At 43.6% G+C, this 16,150-nt stretch overlaps 1 protein-coding gene across 1 annotated transcript in view; it reads left to right on the top strand.

The window, feature by feature from the left end:
- The first annotated feature begins 490 nt into the window (after positions 1 to 490).
- LOC311246751 (catenin beta-1) overlaps positions 491 to 16,150 on the top strand; it is a 60,408-nt gene continuing 44,748 nt past the window's right edge. Inside the window, exon 1 of the mRNA XM_084336980.1 lies at positions 491 to 636. The gene's annotated coding sequence lies outside the window, so the exon portion shown is untranslated. The remainder of the gene's footprint in view (positions 637 to 16,150) is intronic.

Here is a 16,150-nt window from a genome sequence, read left to right as displayed (position 1 = left end):
GTTTTCAGTGTGTGTGGATCTAATTAAGTTAAATTACGAATTCACATTTAGCAAAAAAAAACAAAAAAAAAGGGGCATGTTGTTGGAAGAAGTTATCGGAATTGGCTCTTTGTGCACCAACTTCCCAGTTATTCAGAGGACAATATTCCCCTAATTCCAGTCTAATATGCTAGTCCTTCATTATTATGAATGTCTGGGCAGAGAGTAGCCTGCCGGGCCGTATCGCATATGTATTCATCCGCACGCCGTAAAAGCTAGTTTCGGCCAGCTGCATTTCATTATATTAAACTTGATTTAATTAAATATTCTCACAGTATGATATATGTCCACCTCTTCGGCGGATGTAAAATACAATAAATGAGATGTCTAGTCTACACAAATCGGTGTCTATATTTTATGTCTGTACGCGCGGCGGGGTATTTGACCAGTAGAGGTGTTGTGTGGTCTATAAGTATCCGCCGCCATCTTGTGTCAGTATCCGAGTCAGTTTCCTCTGCTGGCTGCTGAGGAACCACCACCAGTCCCCCGCTGGACGGACGGTAGCTTCACGGTTGTTTCCCCACACTTCTCCCTCTTCAAACGGGTCTTATTCTTCCAGCTCCAGAGTGGACGGACTCGCTGCTTGTTGTAACCGAGGTGAGCTCCGGTGTTTCTTGTTTCAACTGTATAGGCTTTATTATTTACGGTCCTCCCGGTCTCATCTAGTTCATCATGTCTGCGCGGTGTCGCTGCTGCTGCACAGGGGGCGACTAATGAGCTGGTTCAGTTTTAATAAGCAGCATCTCTCGCCAGACAGACACACGCCTAGTGGGACCGATACACCTCCTCGAGTCGGTGGATGAACTAATTATACAACTAATAACATACGAGGCTTTTTATTTACACCTAATGTTTTATTATGTTTAACCGTGAAAGTGATACAGGTGTGTCGGGTTTTCGGGAGATGGTTGTCATTGAGTTTGTTTGTGACTGGTGTCGGTGCTTCTGACCGGAGCCGCGTCTCTGCCTTTTATTATTATTGTCACGGCTGCTTCAAACGTTGGGGCTGGATGTAATGATAATAATAATACAATTCGTTTAGGCACGTTTAAACAAATTGTGGTGTGTAACTGCTTCTCTAAAACCGGGTTAAGTTAGCGAAACAAGGTGAAGCTATTTAAGTTTTGTTTTTAATACTTTGAGCTCGATTGACTGTTAGGAGTTAGGACTTGTTGTTGTATATTGTGGTTGACGTCATACCCACACACACAACTCTGTCAATACGCCTGGAAATTAAGTCAAGTTTTGTTTTTTTTTGTTAAAGGAACTTCTGGCACTTTTTCCCCACTCGTCCTCCTAAACAAAGAGCGACACATTCCTCCTCCTCCGTGCGGCCGCGGGGCTCCAGGAGGAGGGAGGCGAGGCGGGGCCCCGGCGTGAAACCCGAGTCAGTGGCTGTCAGAGAGTCAGGAGGAGTGTCGAGCGAAATAATATAAATGGAGGGTGTTGTTGAAAGATGGCTCTTTAGCCCTTTCACTGCCACACTACAGGAGGTTAACCCTTTACTGGTATCGTCGCAGTGAAATGGTTAACCTTCTGTAGTGTGGCAGTGAAATGGTTAACCTTCTGTGTATCGTCGCAGTGTAATGGCTAACCTTCTGTAGTGTGGCAGTGAAAGGGTTAACCTTCTGTAGTGTGGCAGTGAAAGGGTTAACCTTCTGTGGTGTGGCAGTGAAATGGTTAACCTTCTGTAGTGTGGCAGTGAAAGGGTTAACCGGCTGTCGTGCGGCAGTGAAAGGGTTAACCTTCTGTGTATCGTCACAGTGAATTGGGTTAACCTTCTCTGTAGTGTGAAAGGGTTAACCGGCTGTCGTGTGGCAGTGAAAGGGTTAACCGGCTGTCGTGCGGCAGTGAAAGGGTTAACCTTCTGTGTATCGTCACAGTGAAAGGGTTAACCTACTGTAGTGTGGCAGTTAAAGTGATCCAGGCGTCTGTTGTTGTGATATTATTTTACGAGGTGTCCGTGTGTATTCCTGGCACCGCGGGAGTGTGTGTGTGTAGGGGTCTGGAGTGTGTGTAGGGGTCGGGAGACAGGCTCACTTTACCGGAGAGACCAGCACGGCGCTATGTGGGTTGTTTTTAGAAAGCGATGTTTGTGTTTTTTTTAATTTTTTTAACTCGTTCACTTATTGGGACTGGAGGCCACGGCACGTTTTTCCATTTAGGCAAAGAATGAATATAATTTGATGTTAAAACTCCACGTGGTGACATAATGATAGTTTATTGTGTTTTTTATTTTTATTTTTTTTTTTAAACATACTTCGCCAGTTTCGGCACAGCAGATTTCGCAGATGTGTGGAGAGATTGACCGCGTTTACTTAAAGTGGCAGTCCACAAAAGATGGAACAATAAAAACATGTTCCTCTTACACAAAGTGCCATCTATTATAATACCATCCAGAAAGTTGTGATTTGCTTGGTTTTGGAGATGTCTGCCGTTACTCCCAATACAATGGAGCCGAAGAATGGCACTCCGTTTGTAGCAATCAAGCACTTGATTGATTGAAGTACAGCTCAATACACACAATTGTTAAGGGAATGCAGACCAGAGAGACTTTCGTCTTGTTTACATCAGGGTCCCCCATTTTCAATTCATCACTCACAATTATTATTTTTTTTAAAACCCAAAAGCTGTCTCTTTCCACAGATCTTGTTGTGAGCTGTTTCATGTAGGAACTATTTTCTACCAAGTACAACCCACCACCATAATAATGAATGGGGGTGTAGTCGGGTAGAAATTTTACTAATTTAACGAGGTCTGTGTATTTCGAGTAAATGGGTGGTTCAAATGTGTTTTTTTGGTGCCGAGTGCCACAGATTGAATGCCATTCAGCTCTATGGCAGAAATCCCCAAAACTAGGCAAATCGCACAAACGATCTGGATAGATGGACCAGGGGTGGGGGGATCAAATGCTTTTATTATTATTATATATTTTGTCTACTGTAGTCACAAGGTAAAAGTAACAAATGGCAATATAGAATGAAATCTATCCATAGATTGAGAAATTATTTTAAATATATTTAATTTTGGGTGAACTGTACCTTTTTTAAAGGTGCTCTCTATGGAATGATCAAAAATGAATTCTCATTAATGACACCGGTGGCCGTTCAGTGAAATGCAGCCAACGTCCTGTTGATGCGCATGCTCAGCGTGAGTGAGCAGTGGCCTGAGGCTGTTGCAGCCTGGCTCACAAAATTCAGATCAACCTGTCAAACTAGGTGTTGCAGGTCAAATATGAATTAAGATCCAGCAATTGCATTATCCTATTTCTTGCCTAATTTTTTTTTTGTCTGAAACATGTTTAGTGAACCGTTGAGGTGGAAAAAGAGTACGATGTATACACTCCAGAGCCACAGCACACACCTGCTTGACCGAATTCATATGAAACTGTCAGACTAGGCTTTGCAGATGAAATATGTATTAAGATCCACCTATTGCATATAATTTTTCTTGCTTAAAATGGTGTCTGAAACGTTTGTTTCTGCTGCTAGTGTTTTTGGTGCAGAAGGCCCTCTTTAAATCCTTCGCATGCCAGAGATGTGCGACCAATCGATCCACGTGGGTGGCCCCCCCCCCACTGTTGTCACCCATTAATGATAACTATATTACAGTCAAAACTTAGTGTCTGTTCTAATAATCTAGTAATCTTTGACATAGGTTATTAACTGTACTTGCAACCAGTAAAAGTTTATTGGTTTTATTTGAGAAAACATATTTTTATATCAATCTTTACTCTATTGTAACTACTACAATATACTTCAATCTATGGACAAATCACAAGACTACAACCACTCCTACACTTGTGTCCTGTGTCATTCTTCTTTTTCTTCTATCGCTGCATCCACCCACGTCTTTCATTGAAGCTTTGAGTAAAACAAAACACAAACTATGGCATTAAAAAAAAATAAACTCATCACGTAATTATGGGTATCTATTTCCAATAGCATATTCCATCTGTCGTTTTGACCGTTTGGATTCGTAACGTCGCCCTCTCAGCGTTAGCTCGAGACTGGTCTTCAAATGGAGAGGCTTAGGCTTATGGGGTTATCATGGAAACGATTAAATATTAAATTGCATTAGGTACACAGTCATGTACCTGTGACTTTTTCTTTCTAGTATAATAATAAAAAAAAAAAGGCAGATCTCATTAATCATGATGAATGATCCTCCGAAGCCTGAACCCTCGGCACACCACGTTTACTTCAAACGGACGATGCATTTAGTTTTATCGGTGTTTCACTGATTACTGATACTAGAAATATCCTGTTGTTAAAAACATTCTGGGATTGGATGGTTTCCTTCGGCAGCAATATCGTTGTTTCCAATGTGAGCTGTGTGGCTGATGATACTGCACCTGCTGAATGTGAGCTGTGTGGCTGATGACGCTGCACCTCTGCTGAATGTGAGCTGTGTGGCTGATGATGCTGCACCTCTGCTGAATGTGAGCTGTGGCTGATGATACTGCACCTCTGCTGAATGTGAGCTGTGTGGCTGATGACGCTGCACCTCTGCTGAATGTGAGCTGTGGCTGATGATGCTGCACCTCTGCTGAATGTGAGCTGTGGCTGATGATGCTGCACCTCTGCTGAATGTGAGCTGTGTGGCTGATGATGATACTGCACCTCTGCTGAATGTGAGCTGTGTGGCTGATGACGCTGCACCTCTGCTGAATGTGAGCTGTGTGGCTGATGATACTGCACCTCTGCTGAATGTGAGCTGTGGCTGATGATACTGCACCTCTGCTGAATGTGAGCTGTGTGGCTGATGACGCTGCACCTCTGCTGAATGTGAGCTGTGGCTGATGATGCTGCACCTCTGCTGAATGTGAGCTGTGGCTGATGATGCTGCACCTCTGCTGAATGTGAGCTGTGTGGCTGATGATGATACTGCACCTCTGCTGAATGTGAGCTGTGTGGCTGATGATGCTGCACCTCTGCTGAATGTGAGCTGTGTGGCTGATGATGATACTGCACCTCTGCTGAATGTGAGCTGTGTGGCTGATGACGCTGCACCTCTGCTGAATGTGAGCTGTGTGGCTGATGACGCTGCACCTCTGCTGAATGTGAGCTGAGGATGCTGCACCAGGCTCTGCTGAATGTGGCCATGCAAGTCAAACGTCAGACTCCCCCAAGTATTTTTAGATGTTTAGCAGTAGTGGGGCCTAGCAGTTGGCATGTTGCTAACAACAAACGACTGTAGCTTAACAGGGGGAGGGGGGAGTACTGTGAGTGAATGAGTGAGAGCAGGGTTCGAAATTAACGGGGGCTTGGGGCAAAATGCCCTCGAAAATTGACCAAATGCCCTCAAATCAGTTAAGGGGGGCAAGAAAAGCCCCCGACAGTTTACTAATTATATATATATGCTCTACAGTGCGAGCATTTCCCTCGTATTTGCCCCTAATAATATGTGTGTGCGCGAACCGGAAAAATCATTTACTTGCAGTGTTACAGATTACAAATCAGCTCCGCTGTTAATAGTTCAGAAACTGGACTGAAATTCAGTTTTTGGGTGGAATGTTTGTTCCAAGGAGGGAGGGAGGCGGGGCCCGCTGCGTGTTACAGGGTACTTGAGAGACTGTGCGAACGCAGACAGACGGAGAGCTCTGCTTTCATCAAGCATGATGGTGTAACATTAAGTTACACTGCTATCTTAACGTTAGCAAGCTAAGCATCTGCATAGCGCGACCTGTGTAACGTTAAGTAACATGTGTTCGGCGGGGAAAGACCGTTCCATTTGTAACACAACTTCAAAGAATAACATCCGATCCCGATGCGCATTTCCTTCATTCCACAGCGCTGAGCGTGCAACGTATTTCATTGATAGATCTGGCCAGAGCCTATACTCACAAACGTTCCAGTGCTGTCTTCGGGATGATTTTAATCCAAACGTCCATTCAAAACTTGTATTATGAAATAATTCTGGGATGTCTTGACTATTTCCCTATGCATTGGTGCGAGTTCAGCTGACAGTCTATAGTCCATACAGTCTATAGTCCATGACATAAGTTCATGAGATGCTCTGTTCTTTTGTTGTGTTTGAGGTGGATGTTGTTGCGTGTGTGGGGTTTTTGTATCAATTTGAAACAAGCCTCTTGACTGTTGGAATTAGGGATGTTAAAAATAAAATAGCTAATAATATTAGACATTCATTGATCCAGAGGCAACCGGCTATTCGTCTGCTATTTGTAGATATATCAAGACAACAACACAACTTACCCTCGCAGGGCTGTACGCTAAGCTTTTTCACTAGGGGCACACTTGCCCCTAAATGAGAAATTTAGGGGCAAAGAATATTTTTTAGGGGCAAATTTTTAAATAACTATTTTACCATTATAGTAGGGCTGGGCGATATGGCCTCTAAATGATATTGCGATATTTTTTGGCCATATCACGATACACAATATATATCGCAATATTTTGACATTTCCTAAAGCACTTAAAATGCTTGATTTAACCCTTTGATGCATACAGTCACGCCAATATGATGATTATAATAAGTCCCTGCAACATATGTTTGCATTATTAAACCATGAAGATGCTTTAAAAAATAATTTAATGAAAATGTACTAAGAGTAGTCTACTGACACACTAATAAAAAAATTTATTTACATCTAAGACTATTTATATAAAAACTCTTGGGTGCCCTTTTTTTGCACAGTACTGTGTTTTCTATCCACTTTAGCCAAACACACACACACACACACACACATATATATATATACTACTGTGAGAAAATAATAATTACACACAAAGGGATAATGGCTTATAGCAGACTTAATGATTTTAGGATATTTCAGATAATGAAATTAAATGTTTATCATCAACTATCCAGTTAGTATTTATACTGTCTGTAACGTTTGGCTACTTTAAATCATTGAATGTAGAGAGAGAGCGAGAGAGAGAGAGGGGGCGAGAACGCACAAGAGAGCCAGCCCCCCCCCCCCCCCCCCCCCCCGGGTTTTGTTCTAGGTTCGCGTTTTGATCGTCTAAGCTGCCGTAGGTGATGACGTCACACTCTAATGTAAACAGGAAGAGTCTAACACGGAGATGGAAAGTGGATGATATACAGAAACGAATAACTAATAAATATGAAGTTATGTTTAAACTTCTGTTGTCAAGCGTTGTCACTTGTCAATATAACCCACCCCCTTTCCTCACTTTTCCGCCGTCCCTGCTTCACTCGGGACCACCAGCTAACGTTAGCCCATTGCTCGTGTCAATTAAATTGCATGTTATTAAATGTCCGCGCTGGTCTGTCTAATGAAATTACAACCGCAACATTATGTCGCCTGTACAGCCCTGGTTGTAGGCTAATGTTAGTGTAGTGAAATGCGAATGAAGGGGTGAAATCACTATTCGCAAGCTTGCGAGTAGATATAATTTTTCATTCGCACCGGCCAAATTAGGGGGCAATTTGCGACGATCTCGTCGCAGCGTACAGGCCTGCCTCGGACAATCATATTTAATCTATTTAGATAGAGTATGTATTATTTACAGATAATTGAAGGTACCTCAAAACATGAAACCAAGCCATGTCACACATCGTGTGTGTTACTTGAACAATTGTCACTGTGCTCCAAAATTTGTATTTAGTTTATTTATTAACATTTTATTTAGGAGCACATGTGCTCCTTGGGAAAAAGGTTAGCGTAGAGCCCTATATATGGAGACATTAACATTACGTTATCAAACATAGGGACGAAGACTATAAAAAAAGTGTCTGTTTTATAATCTTAATTTTCATTATAAAAATGTTGTGCCCCCGAAATACAAAAAGCCCACGAAAATCAATTAAGGGGGGCAAAAAAAGCCCTTGAAAAGAATGTTAATTTCTAACCCTGAGTGAGAGACACTGGAGCACTCAACACTTTGATGACCATTGTTACTCAGCTGATAGAGTTGTGCCCTTCCTGATGACTTGTACCTTCCTGATGACTTGTCGTACAGAACTTGTAAGTCGCTTTGGATAAAGGCGTCGACTGAATGACTAAATGTAATGAATGAGAGAGCCAGCTGAGAGGGATGCATTCAAGAACAGGGTTTTAGAATGCAAATGCTAACATTGCATGTTCTCTCTTCTGAAGGTTCTGACATTGCATGTTCTCTCTTCTGAAGGTTCTGACATCGCATGTTCTCTCTGAAGGTTCTGACATCGCATGTTATCTCTTCTGAAGGTTCTGACATCGCATGTTCTCTCTGAAGGTTCTGACATCGCATGTTATCTCTTCTGAACGTTCTGACATCGCATGTTCTCTCTGGAGGTTCTGACATCGCATGTTATCTCTTCTGAAGGTTCTGACATCGCATGTTCTCTCTTCTGAAGGTTCTGACATCACATGTTGGGTCTTCTGAAGGTTCTGACATCGCATGTTCTCTCTTCTGAAGGTTCTGACATCGCATGTTCTCTCTTCTGAAGGTTCTGACATCACATGTTCTCTCTTCTGAAGGTTCTGACATCACATGTTGGGTCTTCTGAAGGTTCTGACATCGCATGTTCTCTCTTCTGAAGGTTCTGACATCACATGTTCTCTCTTCTGAAGGTTCTGACATCACATGTTGGGTCTTCTGAATGTTCTGACATCACATGTTAGGTCTTCTGAATGTTCTGACATCGCATGTGAGCTCCAGTCTCCATGCTGCAGCACATCTGCTGGCCTCAGATCAGTCTAGATAACAGGGGGTTTCAACAGCTTGTTTAGACTTGCCGTCTTATCTGGCCTCCGTGGTTTTTGGTCGGGGATTTCACAGCAGAGTGACTGCATTTGATTTGACCTAAATACCTGAAACGATCCCTTGCAATGGATTAAATCGAGGCTGGATATGTTGTGGTTTATTCTGTGTTAACCCTTTCACTGCCACACTACAGAAGGTTTAAAACCGTCTGTAGTGTGATAGTAAAGGGTTAACCTTCTGTAGGGTGGCAGTGAAAGGGTTAAAGCCGTCGTGGTTGCAAGTGGAGATTCTGATACAATGACGATGCCCTTGATCAGTGTCAGTTTATTGATCACGCTAGCGTTCCTCAAGTGTATTCAAACAAACCGCACTCGCAAGTCACAACAATGATCTTGCATAGATAACGCTCCAGCCATTCTGTGTGCTATGTCTCCATTAGTGTTCCACCTCTGATCAGAATAGGGCTTCATTACAGCAGCCATTTTGACGTGTCCTTGCGAGTTAAAGACCAGGTGCAGTTCAAACCTTTTATTTATTCTCCATGTCGTCGAGACTTCCAAATTTTTTACAATATAATAAATATTAATATTAACTCTCTCTATAGCACTTTTCATACACTTTTCAGACTGCCCCACAGCAATTAGTATAAAATGAACATAGGCATAACATCAGCATATAGTTGACGGAATAAAAAATTGCAGACATAAGAATAGACAAAAGTAAGCGGCCGGGTAGCGCAGCGGACTAAGTGTCTTTCTACCACCGCAGAGACACTGGTATCGAATCCAGCTGTCAGTATGACGACCTGCCAAGCCGGAGGCACCGTTGACACAATTGGCAGTGTCGGCGGGAGGGAAGCCGGTGGGTGGTAATCTGGTTGTTGTAAACAGCGACTCCTACAGGTCAGTCAGGGCGCCTGCACAGTGAGGAAGGGATCTGGGTGAGGTAGTGGGCCCTCCCACGCGTTACACTCAACCCAATGAGAGTCCTCGCTGCCAGGTGAAAAGAGGCTGCTGGCTGTCTCCTATGTATCGGAGGAAGCATGTGATAGGCTTCAGGGCTCCCTAGACCGGCAAGTAGGGGGCAAATGCGCACAACCACCAGGAAGGGGAGGGGGGAATTGGCATAACTACTAAATTGGGATGTGAGGAAAATACAAGAAAAATAGGAGGATAAAAAAAAATTATCTAACAAAAGTAGTGCAACGTAAATGTGCAAACATAAGAATAGTTGATGAATCGCTGGTCTGCTCTGCGCTGGTATACACATGCTGGCTCACTGGAATGGCTCTAGCACCTGAACGGAACCAGAATGAATGTTATTAGTTACACCAGTATTTACCCTAATATGGCTGCGTTTACACTGCAGACAAGTGGCCCAAATCTGATTTCTTCGCTCGTATGTGACTCAGATTAGATTTATTCCATAATGGCGTGAACGGCACAAATCGCATGGAATCTGATCTTTTCAATTATAATTTTGTATGTGATCTTAAGTCTGATACAGGAGATCTTTCAATGCTGGAGAAAATGAGACCCAGGGAAGATGATGAGGACAATCGTTGATGCAGTTAAACAATTCGATAGACTGTATTTATTTTTTATTTTTTAGCGTTTATCTCTTTATTCTACTGGGCAGTCCAGTAGAGAGAGAGACAGGTGAAACGGGAGACAAGAGTGGGGGGAAGACATTCAACAAATAACGATGGGTTCGGGAATCGAACCCGGGTCGGCCGTGCCACTGGGGCGCCCCGCGATAGACTGTATTGAACATACTTTAAAAAATTATTCTTGTTCTCTATTGAGATAGTTGCACCCCTAAATATTCAGAGTGTGGAGCGGTAGAAGTTAGTGTGTAGCAGCAGTAGATATAGTGTGTAGAGCAGGGTTCGAAATTAACGGGGGCTTGGGGCATAATGCCCTTGAAAATGGACAAAATGCCCTCGAAAATCAGTTAAGGGGGGCACTTAATGCCCCCGACAGTTTACTAATTATATATATATATTTATCCGGTAATGGAGCGTCTGTGTATGTGTACGGTTCAGATGACGCGCAAATAAAAAAAAATCATTTGGCGGAGCCGGTGTTCTGCACTGGCTGCAGGCAGCAGCAGCACTGCAGCCAGGTGCTAGTTGTCAGATTGTGTAAAAATGGCACGCACAATATAAATCAATCTTCATTACGACTTTAAAAACATAGCCATTAACATTACATAGGCCTACACTAGGGGTGGACGGTATAAACGGTATACGGTATAAACGGTATGAATTTGCTCTACGGTATGGATTTTGACTATACCGTGTAACCGGTAGTGCAGCTCTAAAATAGCAATGACGTCATGTAACCACAGCGCGACTATTTCACTCGCATTTGCCCCTAAAAATAGATAGAATTAGTCATAGATAATAGATATGTGCGAACTGGAAAAAGTTATTTAGGAGGCTTCGCGCAGTGGGCGGGCCACGCCGTGCCAGCCCCTACCGCACGCATGTAAACACGGGTCTAGTGGGACGGGACACGGGAGCTGTCGGGACGGCGTCTCCCTGAGCTAACGTTAGCTTAGCTACCGTTACAAAATGACCCAGTCAACTATTCACTTAGTTTAATACATGATGAGGCATTGTCTTAGGGCTGGGCGATATGGAAAAAAATCATATCGCGATAACGATATGATAATTTTATTTTATTTCTCGATATCGATAATTATCGAATTGTTATAAGTATAAAAAAAATTTTTTTTTTTTTTTTTTTAACAACAGGTGTATGTTTATTTTGCAGCAATTCTTTGTCATTGCCGCCATCTTTAGTGTTACATCCCCTCACACTCCAGTTATCAGGCTGCAGCTGGTTTAAAAGCTAAAGTAAACCGGCTTCTCTGCTGGCTGTGGCTCCAGAGGAGTTGAACAGTTCTGGCTCTGCTAGTTTATTTTCGATCTTTTGGCGCTTTTTTGGTGGACAAACCACCGCACATGTGCACTGTGACTCGTGACTGGAGTCTAGTTCTGCTAGCACACATAGCCTACTGTGTACAGACGGTTTCAAAATGTATTTTAAATTAGAAAGCAAACAAAATAAATGGACAAGAGAAAAAGAAATCTGAATTTGGTCAGTATTGTCATTTGGACAAGCAAAGCCATTACTTTAAGTTGCAGGCAAGAAAGACAAGTCTGTCCACTGTCTCTGGTTTTAAAACTGCCCTGTTGCAGGTAAAAAAAAAAAAAAAAAAATGATTTTTCGATTTTTTTATTTCGATATTCGATATCGATTATTAAAATATATCGCGATATTTATCGTTATCGTTATATCGCCCAGCCCTACATTGTCTAACCGAACGGTATCTAGTCGGCCAGCTACCGATAGCTCCTGACATCAACAAACGCTCCACAAAGTCTAGTACTAGAGACGTGTATGCTACCTGTTAGCTCACGTTAACGCAAGTTAGTTCACCCATTGAACTAAATAATTCACTGAGGCGTTGTATTAGCGTTATATATGCAGTAGCTACAGATAGCTCCTGATATCAATGTCTTATAACACTGATTCGATGCGTATTCGAGCTGAGGGCTTGCTAACGTTATACCAATACAATAGGGTCCAGGTGCAGCGCCGGAGAATCCTGGCCGTAGCTCTGCTCGAGGCTACTCGAGTATAGGTCCAGGTGCAGCTCCGGAGAATCCTGGCCGTAGCTGGAGGCTACTAGAGTACACACAGACAGTGGAGCTTGTTGCGTGGTGGCGATGTCTCGCAGATAATACAAGTACAAGTCTAATTATATAATATATATATTTTATAAAAAAAAAAATTATATAAAATAAAAAATGTATCAAAAACGATGATACCGTGATATATACCGTTACCGTCTATGCTTCAAATTATACCGTGATATAAATTTTAGACCATACCGTCCACCCCTAGCCAACACACATCTTGCCATAGCTTTAGCAGTTTGTAAACGCAACGCACGTTTTAACTATGGTAGCCCGACGCAGCCAGCAAGCTAATACTGTACAGTCAATGAAATGTCACCGTAGCTACTAGCTACTGTAGCAGAGGAGGAAATGGGAGTCTGAGAGGCGGAATTTTTAAAGACAATGATAGGCGTTTATTCAACATCCAAGAAGGCTAACATACAACTGTTTTACTAACTCCAACCGGGACTATTGCCGCTTTCGCGCTGCTTGTTGATGTTATGAACTCCTCCTAACGTGACCGGAGCTGAAGGTGCCACACGCTAAAATGTCCGTGGGGACCCGGCGCCAACCCATAGATAGTTCCAACTCACCGAATTACGTAATCCACCACAGTTGCACTCAATATTTAAATAATGTTAGTCTAAATAAATGTAGACTGAAACATAATAATTTCAAGCAGAAAACGAATCTTTCCATTAAGAACTGACAATCAGGGAATTTAAACATGGTTGACATTGTTTTTGTGTGTTTATATTAATTAAAGAAAGGAAAGTCTAGTGCTGGCTGAGCATATTGTTTGTTTGCAGTGCACTAAGTTAATACTTTGACAAATGTAGCCTATATTTTTCAGTCAGTTTGGTCTTTGTGTGCCAAACATTATTTAAGGCTGTAAACACTGTAAACCTTTTATTTTATTTTTAATAAATGAGAAGCATGTTTAGATTTGAGTGTTACATTTTTTTTTAATAAAAATTAACATATATCGAACTGAAAACCGTGACTCCAAAATCGTGATACGAACCAAACCGTCCATTTTGTGAACCGTCCCACCCCTATCGTTTATCATAAAAATTCAGTGCCCCCGAAATTAAAAAAAAAAGCCCCCGAAAATCAATCAACGGGGGCAAAAAAAGCCCTTGAAAAAAAAAAATTTCTAACCCTGGGTAGAGGTTAGTGTGTAGTGTGCAGTAGATGTAGTGTGCAGTAGATGTAGTGTGTAGAGGTTAGTGTGTAGCAGCAGTAGATGTAGTGTGCAGTAGATGTAGTGTGTAGAGGTTAGTGTGTAGCAGCAGTAGATGTAGTGTGCAGTAGATGTAGTGTGTAGAGGTTAGTGTGGAGCAGCAGTAGATGTAGTGTGTAGAGGTTAGTGTGTAGCAGCAGTAGATGTAGTGTGCAGTAGATGTAGTGTGTAGAAGTTAGTGTGGAGCAGCAGTAGATGTAGTGTGCAGTAGATGTAGTGTGTAGAGGTTAGTGTGGAGCAGCAGTAGATGTAGTGTGCAGTAGATGTAGTGTGTAGAGGTTAGTGTGGAGCAGCAGTAGATGTAGTGTGTAGCTGTAGATGTAGTGTGTAACAGCAGTAGATGTAGTGTGTAGAGGTTAGTGTGGAGCAGCAGTAGATGTAGTGTGTAGAGGTTAGTGTGGAGCAGCAGTAGATGTAGTGTGCAGTAGATGTAGTGTGTAGAGGTTAGTGTGTAGCAGCAGTAGATGTAGTGTGCAGTAGATGTAGTGTGTAGAGGTTAGTGTGGAGCAGCAGTAGATGTAGTGTGCAGTAGATGTAGTGTGTAGAGGTTAGTGTGTAGCAGCAGTAGATGTAGGAGGCTGTCTTGTCTGTGAACACAGTGGAACCAGAGGATATGAATATGTTGCATCCGTTCCAGTTGTTTCTCTCTGCTGCAGGGGACGCAGAAGAACCAGCCTGCCTTGTTAGATTTCTCTCCCGGCTATCGGGCTAATTCTTGATGTTTTGGATAAATAGTCCAATTAAACTTGGATGTCCTGGGTCTTATAAGGGCAGCCCGTCACTGTCCTGACTCACTGAGCTCTGTCTCTTTAAGAGCCACATGATCAAGTCATGTTCTCTGGATGACTGTAATCCAGCATTTTAAAAGCCGCTCAGTGTCTGTTCTCTGCAGTTTAGTGGCAGGCCTTCCTGGTGGCTCAGCGGCTAAGAGGGCATGGCCCACACCAATCCGGATATTTAGCTAAACGCACATTTTCTTCTACGCTTTAGGGCTGAGCGTTTAATAGATTTTAAATCGAAATCGCGATTTGGAATGATGTACTGTACTCTAAACGGACTGTACCAGTCTTATTCTGGTCCCACTGGTCTGCAGTAGAGCTCTGTTATTACACTGTGGTCGCTGCCCTCAGGCTGTGGAGCTGTGTGACTGTGTGCATGTGTTCTCCACCACTAGGTGTGTGTGCATGTGTTCTCCACCACTAGGTGTGTGTGCATGTGTCCTCCGCCACTAGGTGTGTGTGCCTGTGTTCTCCGCCACTAGGTGTGTGTGACTGTGTGCATGTGTTCTCCGCCACTAGGTGTGTGTGTGTTCTTCGCCACTAGGTGTGTGTGTGCATGTGTCCTCCGCCACTAGTTGTGTGTGACTGTGTGCATGTGTCCTCCGCCACTAGGTGTGTGTGTGTGTCCTCCGCCACTAGGTGTGTGTGCATGTGTCCTCCGCCACTAGGTGTGTGTGTGTGTTCTCCGCCACTAGGTGTGTGTGTGTGTTCTCTGCCACTAGGTGTGTGTGTGCATGTGTTCTCCGCCACTAGGTGTGTGTGTGCATGTGTCCTCCGCCACTAGGTGTGTGTGTGCATGTGTCCTCCGCCACTAGGTGTGTGTGACTGTGTGCATGTGTCCTCCACCACTAGGTGTGTGTGTGCATGTGTCCTCCGCCACTAGGTGTGTGTGCATGTGTCCTCCACCACTAGGTGTGTGTGTGCATGTGTTCTCCGCCACTAGGTGTGTGTGCATGTGTCCTCCACCACTAGGTGTGTGTGACTGTGTGCATGTGTCCTCTCCACCACTAGGTGTGTGTGTGTGCATGTGTCCTCCGCCACTAGGTGTGTGTGTGTGTGTGCATGTGTCCTCCGCCACTAGGTGTGTGTGACTGTGTGTGCATGTGTCCTCCGCGCCACAAGATGGGTGTGCGTGCATGTGTGCACTTTTTTATTGCCTATATTTATGTCTTCCATTACCCTACCTGTACGTCCTCCCCCCTCCCCATGCTGCTATGACGCCCAAACGTCCCCCAAGCGGATCAATAAAGGAATATCTTATCTTTCATACACACAGCAAAGTGATCATCTCCCAGCAGCCTAGTGGTGTGTCTGCCTCTCTCTCTCTCTCTCTCTCTCTCTCTCTCTCTCTCTCTCTCTCTCTCTCTCTCTCATGGTGTGTCTGCCTCTCTCTCTCTCTCTCTCTCTCTCTCTCTCTCTCATGGTGTGTCTGCCTCTCTCTCTCTCTCATGGTGTGTCTGCCTCTCTCTCTCTCTCTCATGGTGTGTCTGCCTCTCTCTCTCTCTCTCTCTCTCTCTCATGGTGTGTCTGCCTCTCTCTCTCTCTCTCTCTCTCTCTCTCTCTCTCTCTCTCTCTCTCTCTCTCATGGTGTGTCTGCCTCTCTCTCTCTCTCTCTCTCTCTCTCTCTCATGGTGTGTCTGCCTCTCTCTCTCTCTCTAGTGGTGTGTCTGCCTCTCTCTCTCTCTCATGGTGTGTCTGCCTCTCTCTCTCTCTAGTGGTGCGTCTGCCT

Source organism: Notolepis coatsorum (assembly GCF_963971535.1).
Source record: "Notolepis coatsorum genome assembly, chromosome: 19".
Classification (NCBI taxonomy): domain Eukaryota; kingdom Metazoa; phylum Chordata; class Actinopteri; order Aulopiformes; family Paralepididae; genus Notolepis; species Notolepis coatsorum.
This window is presented reverse-complemented; position numbering and strand designations above follow the sequence as displayed.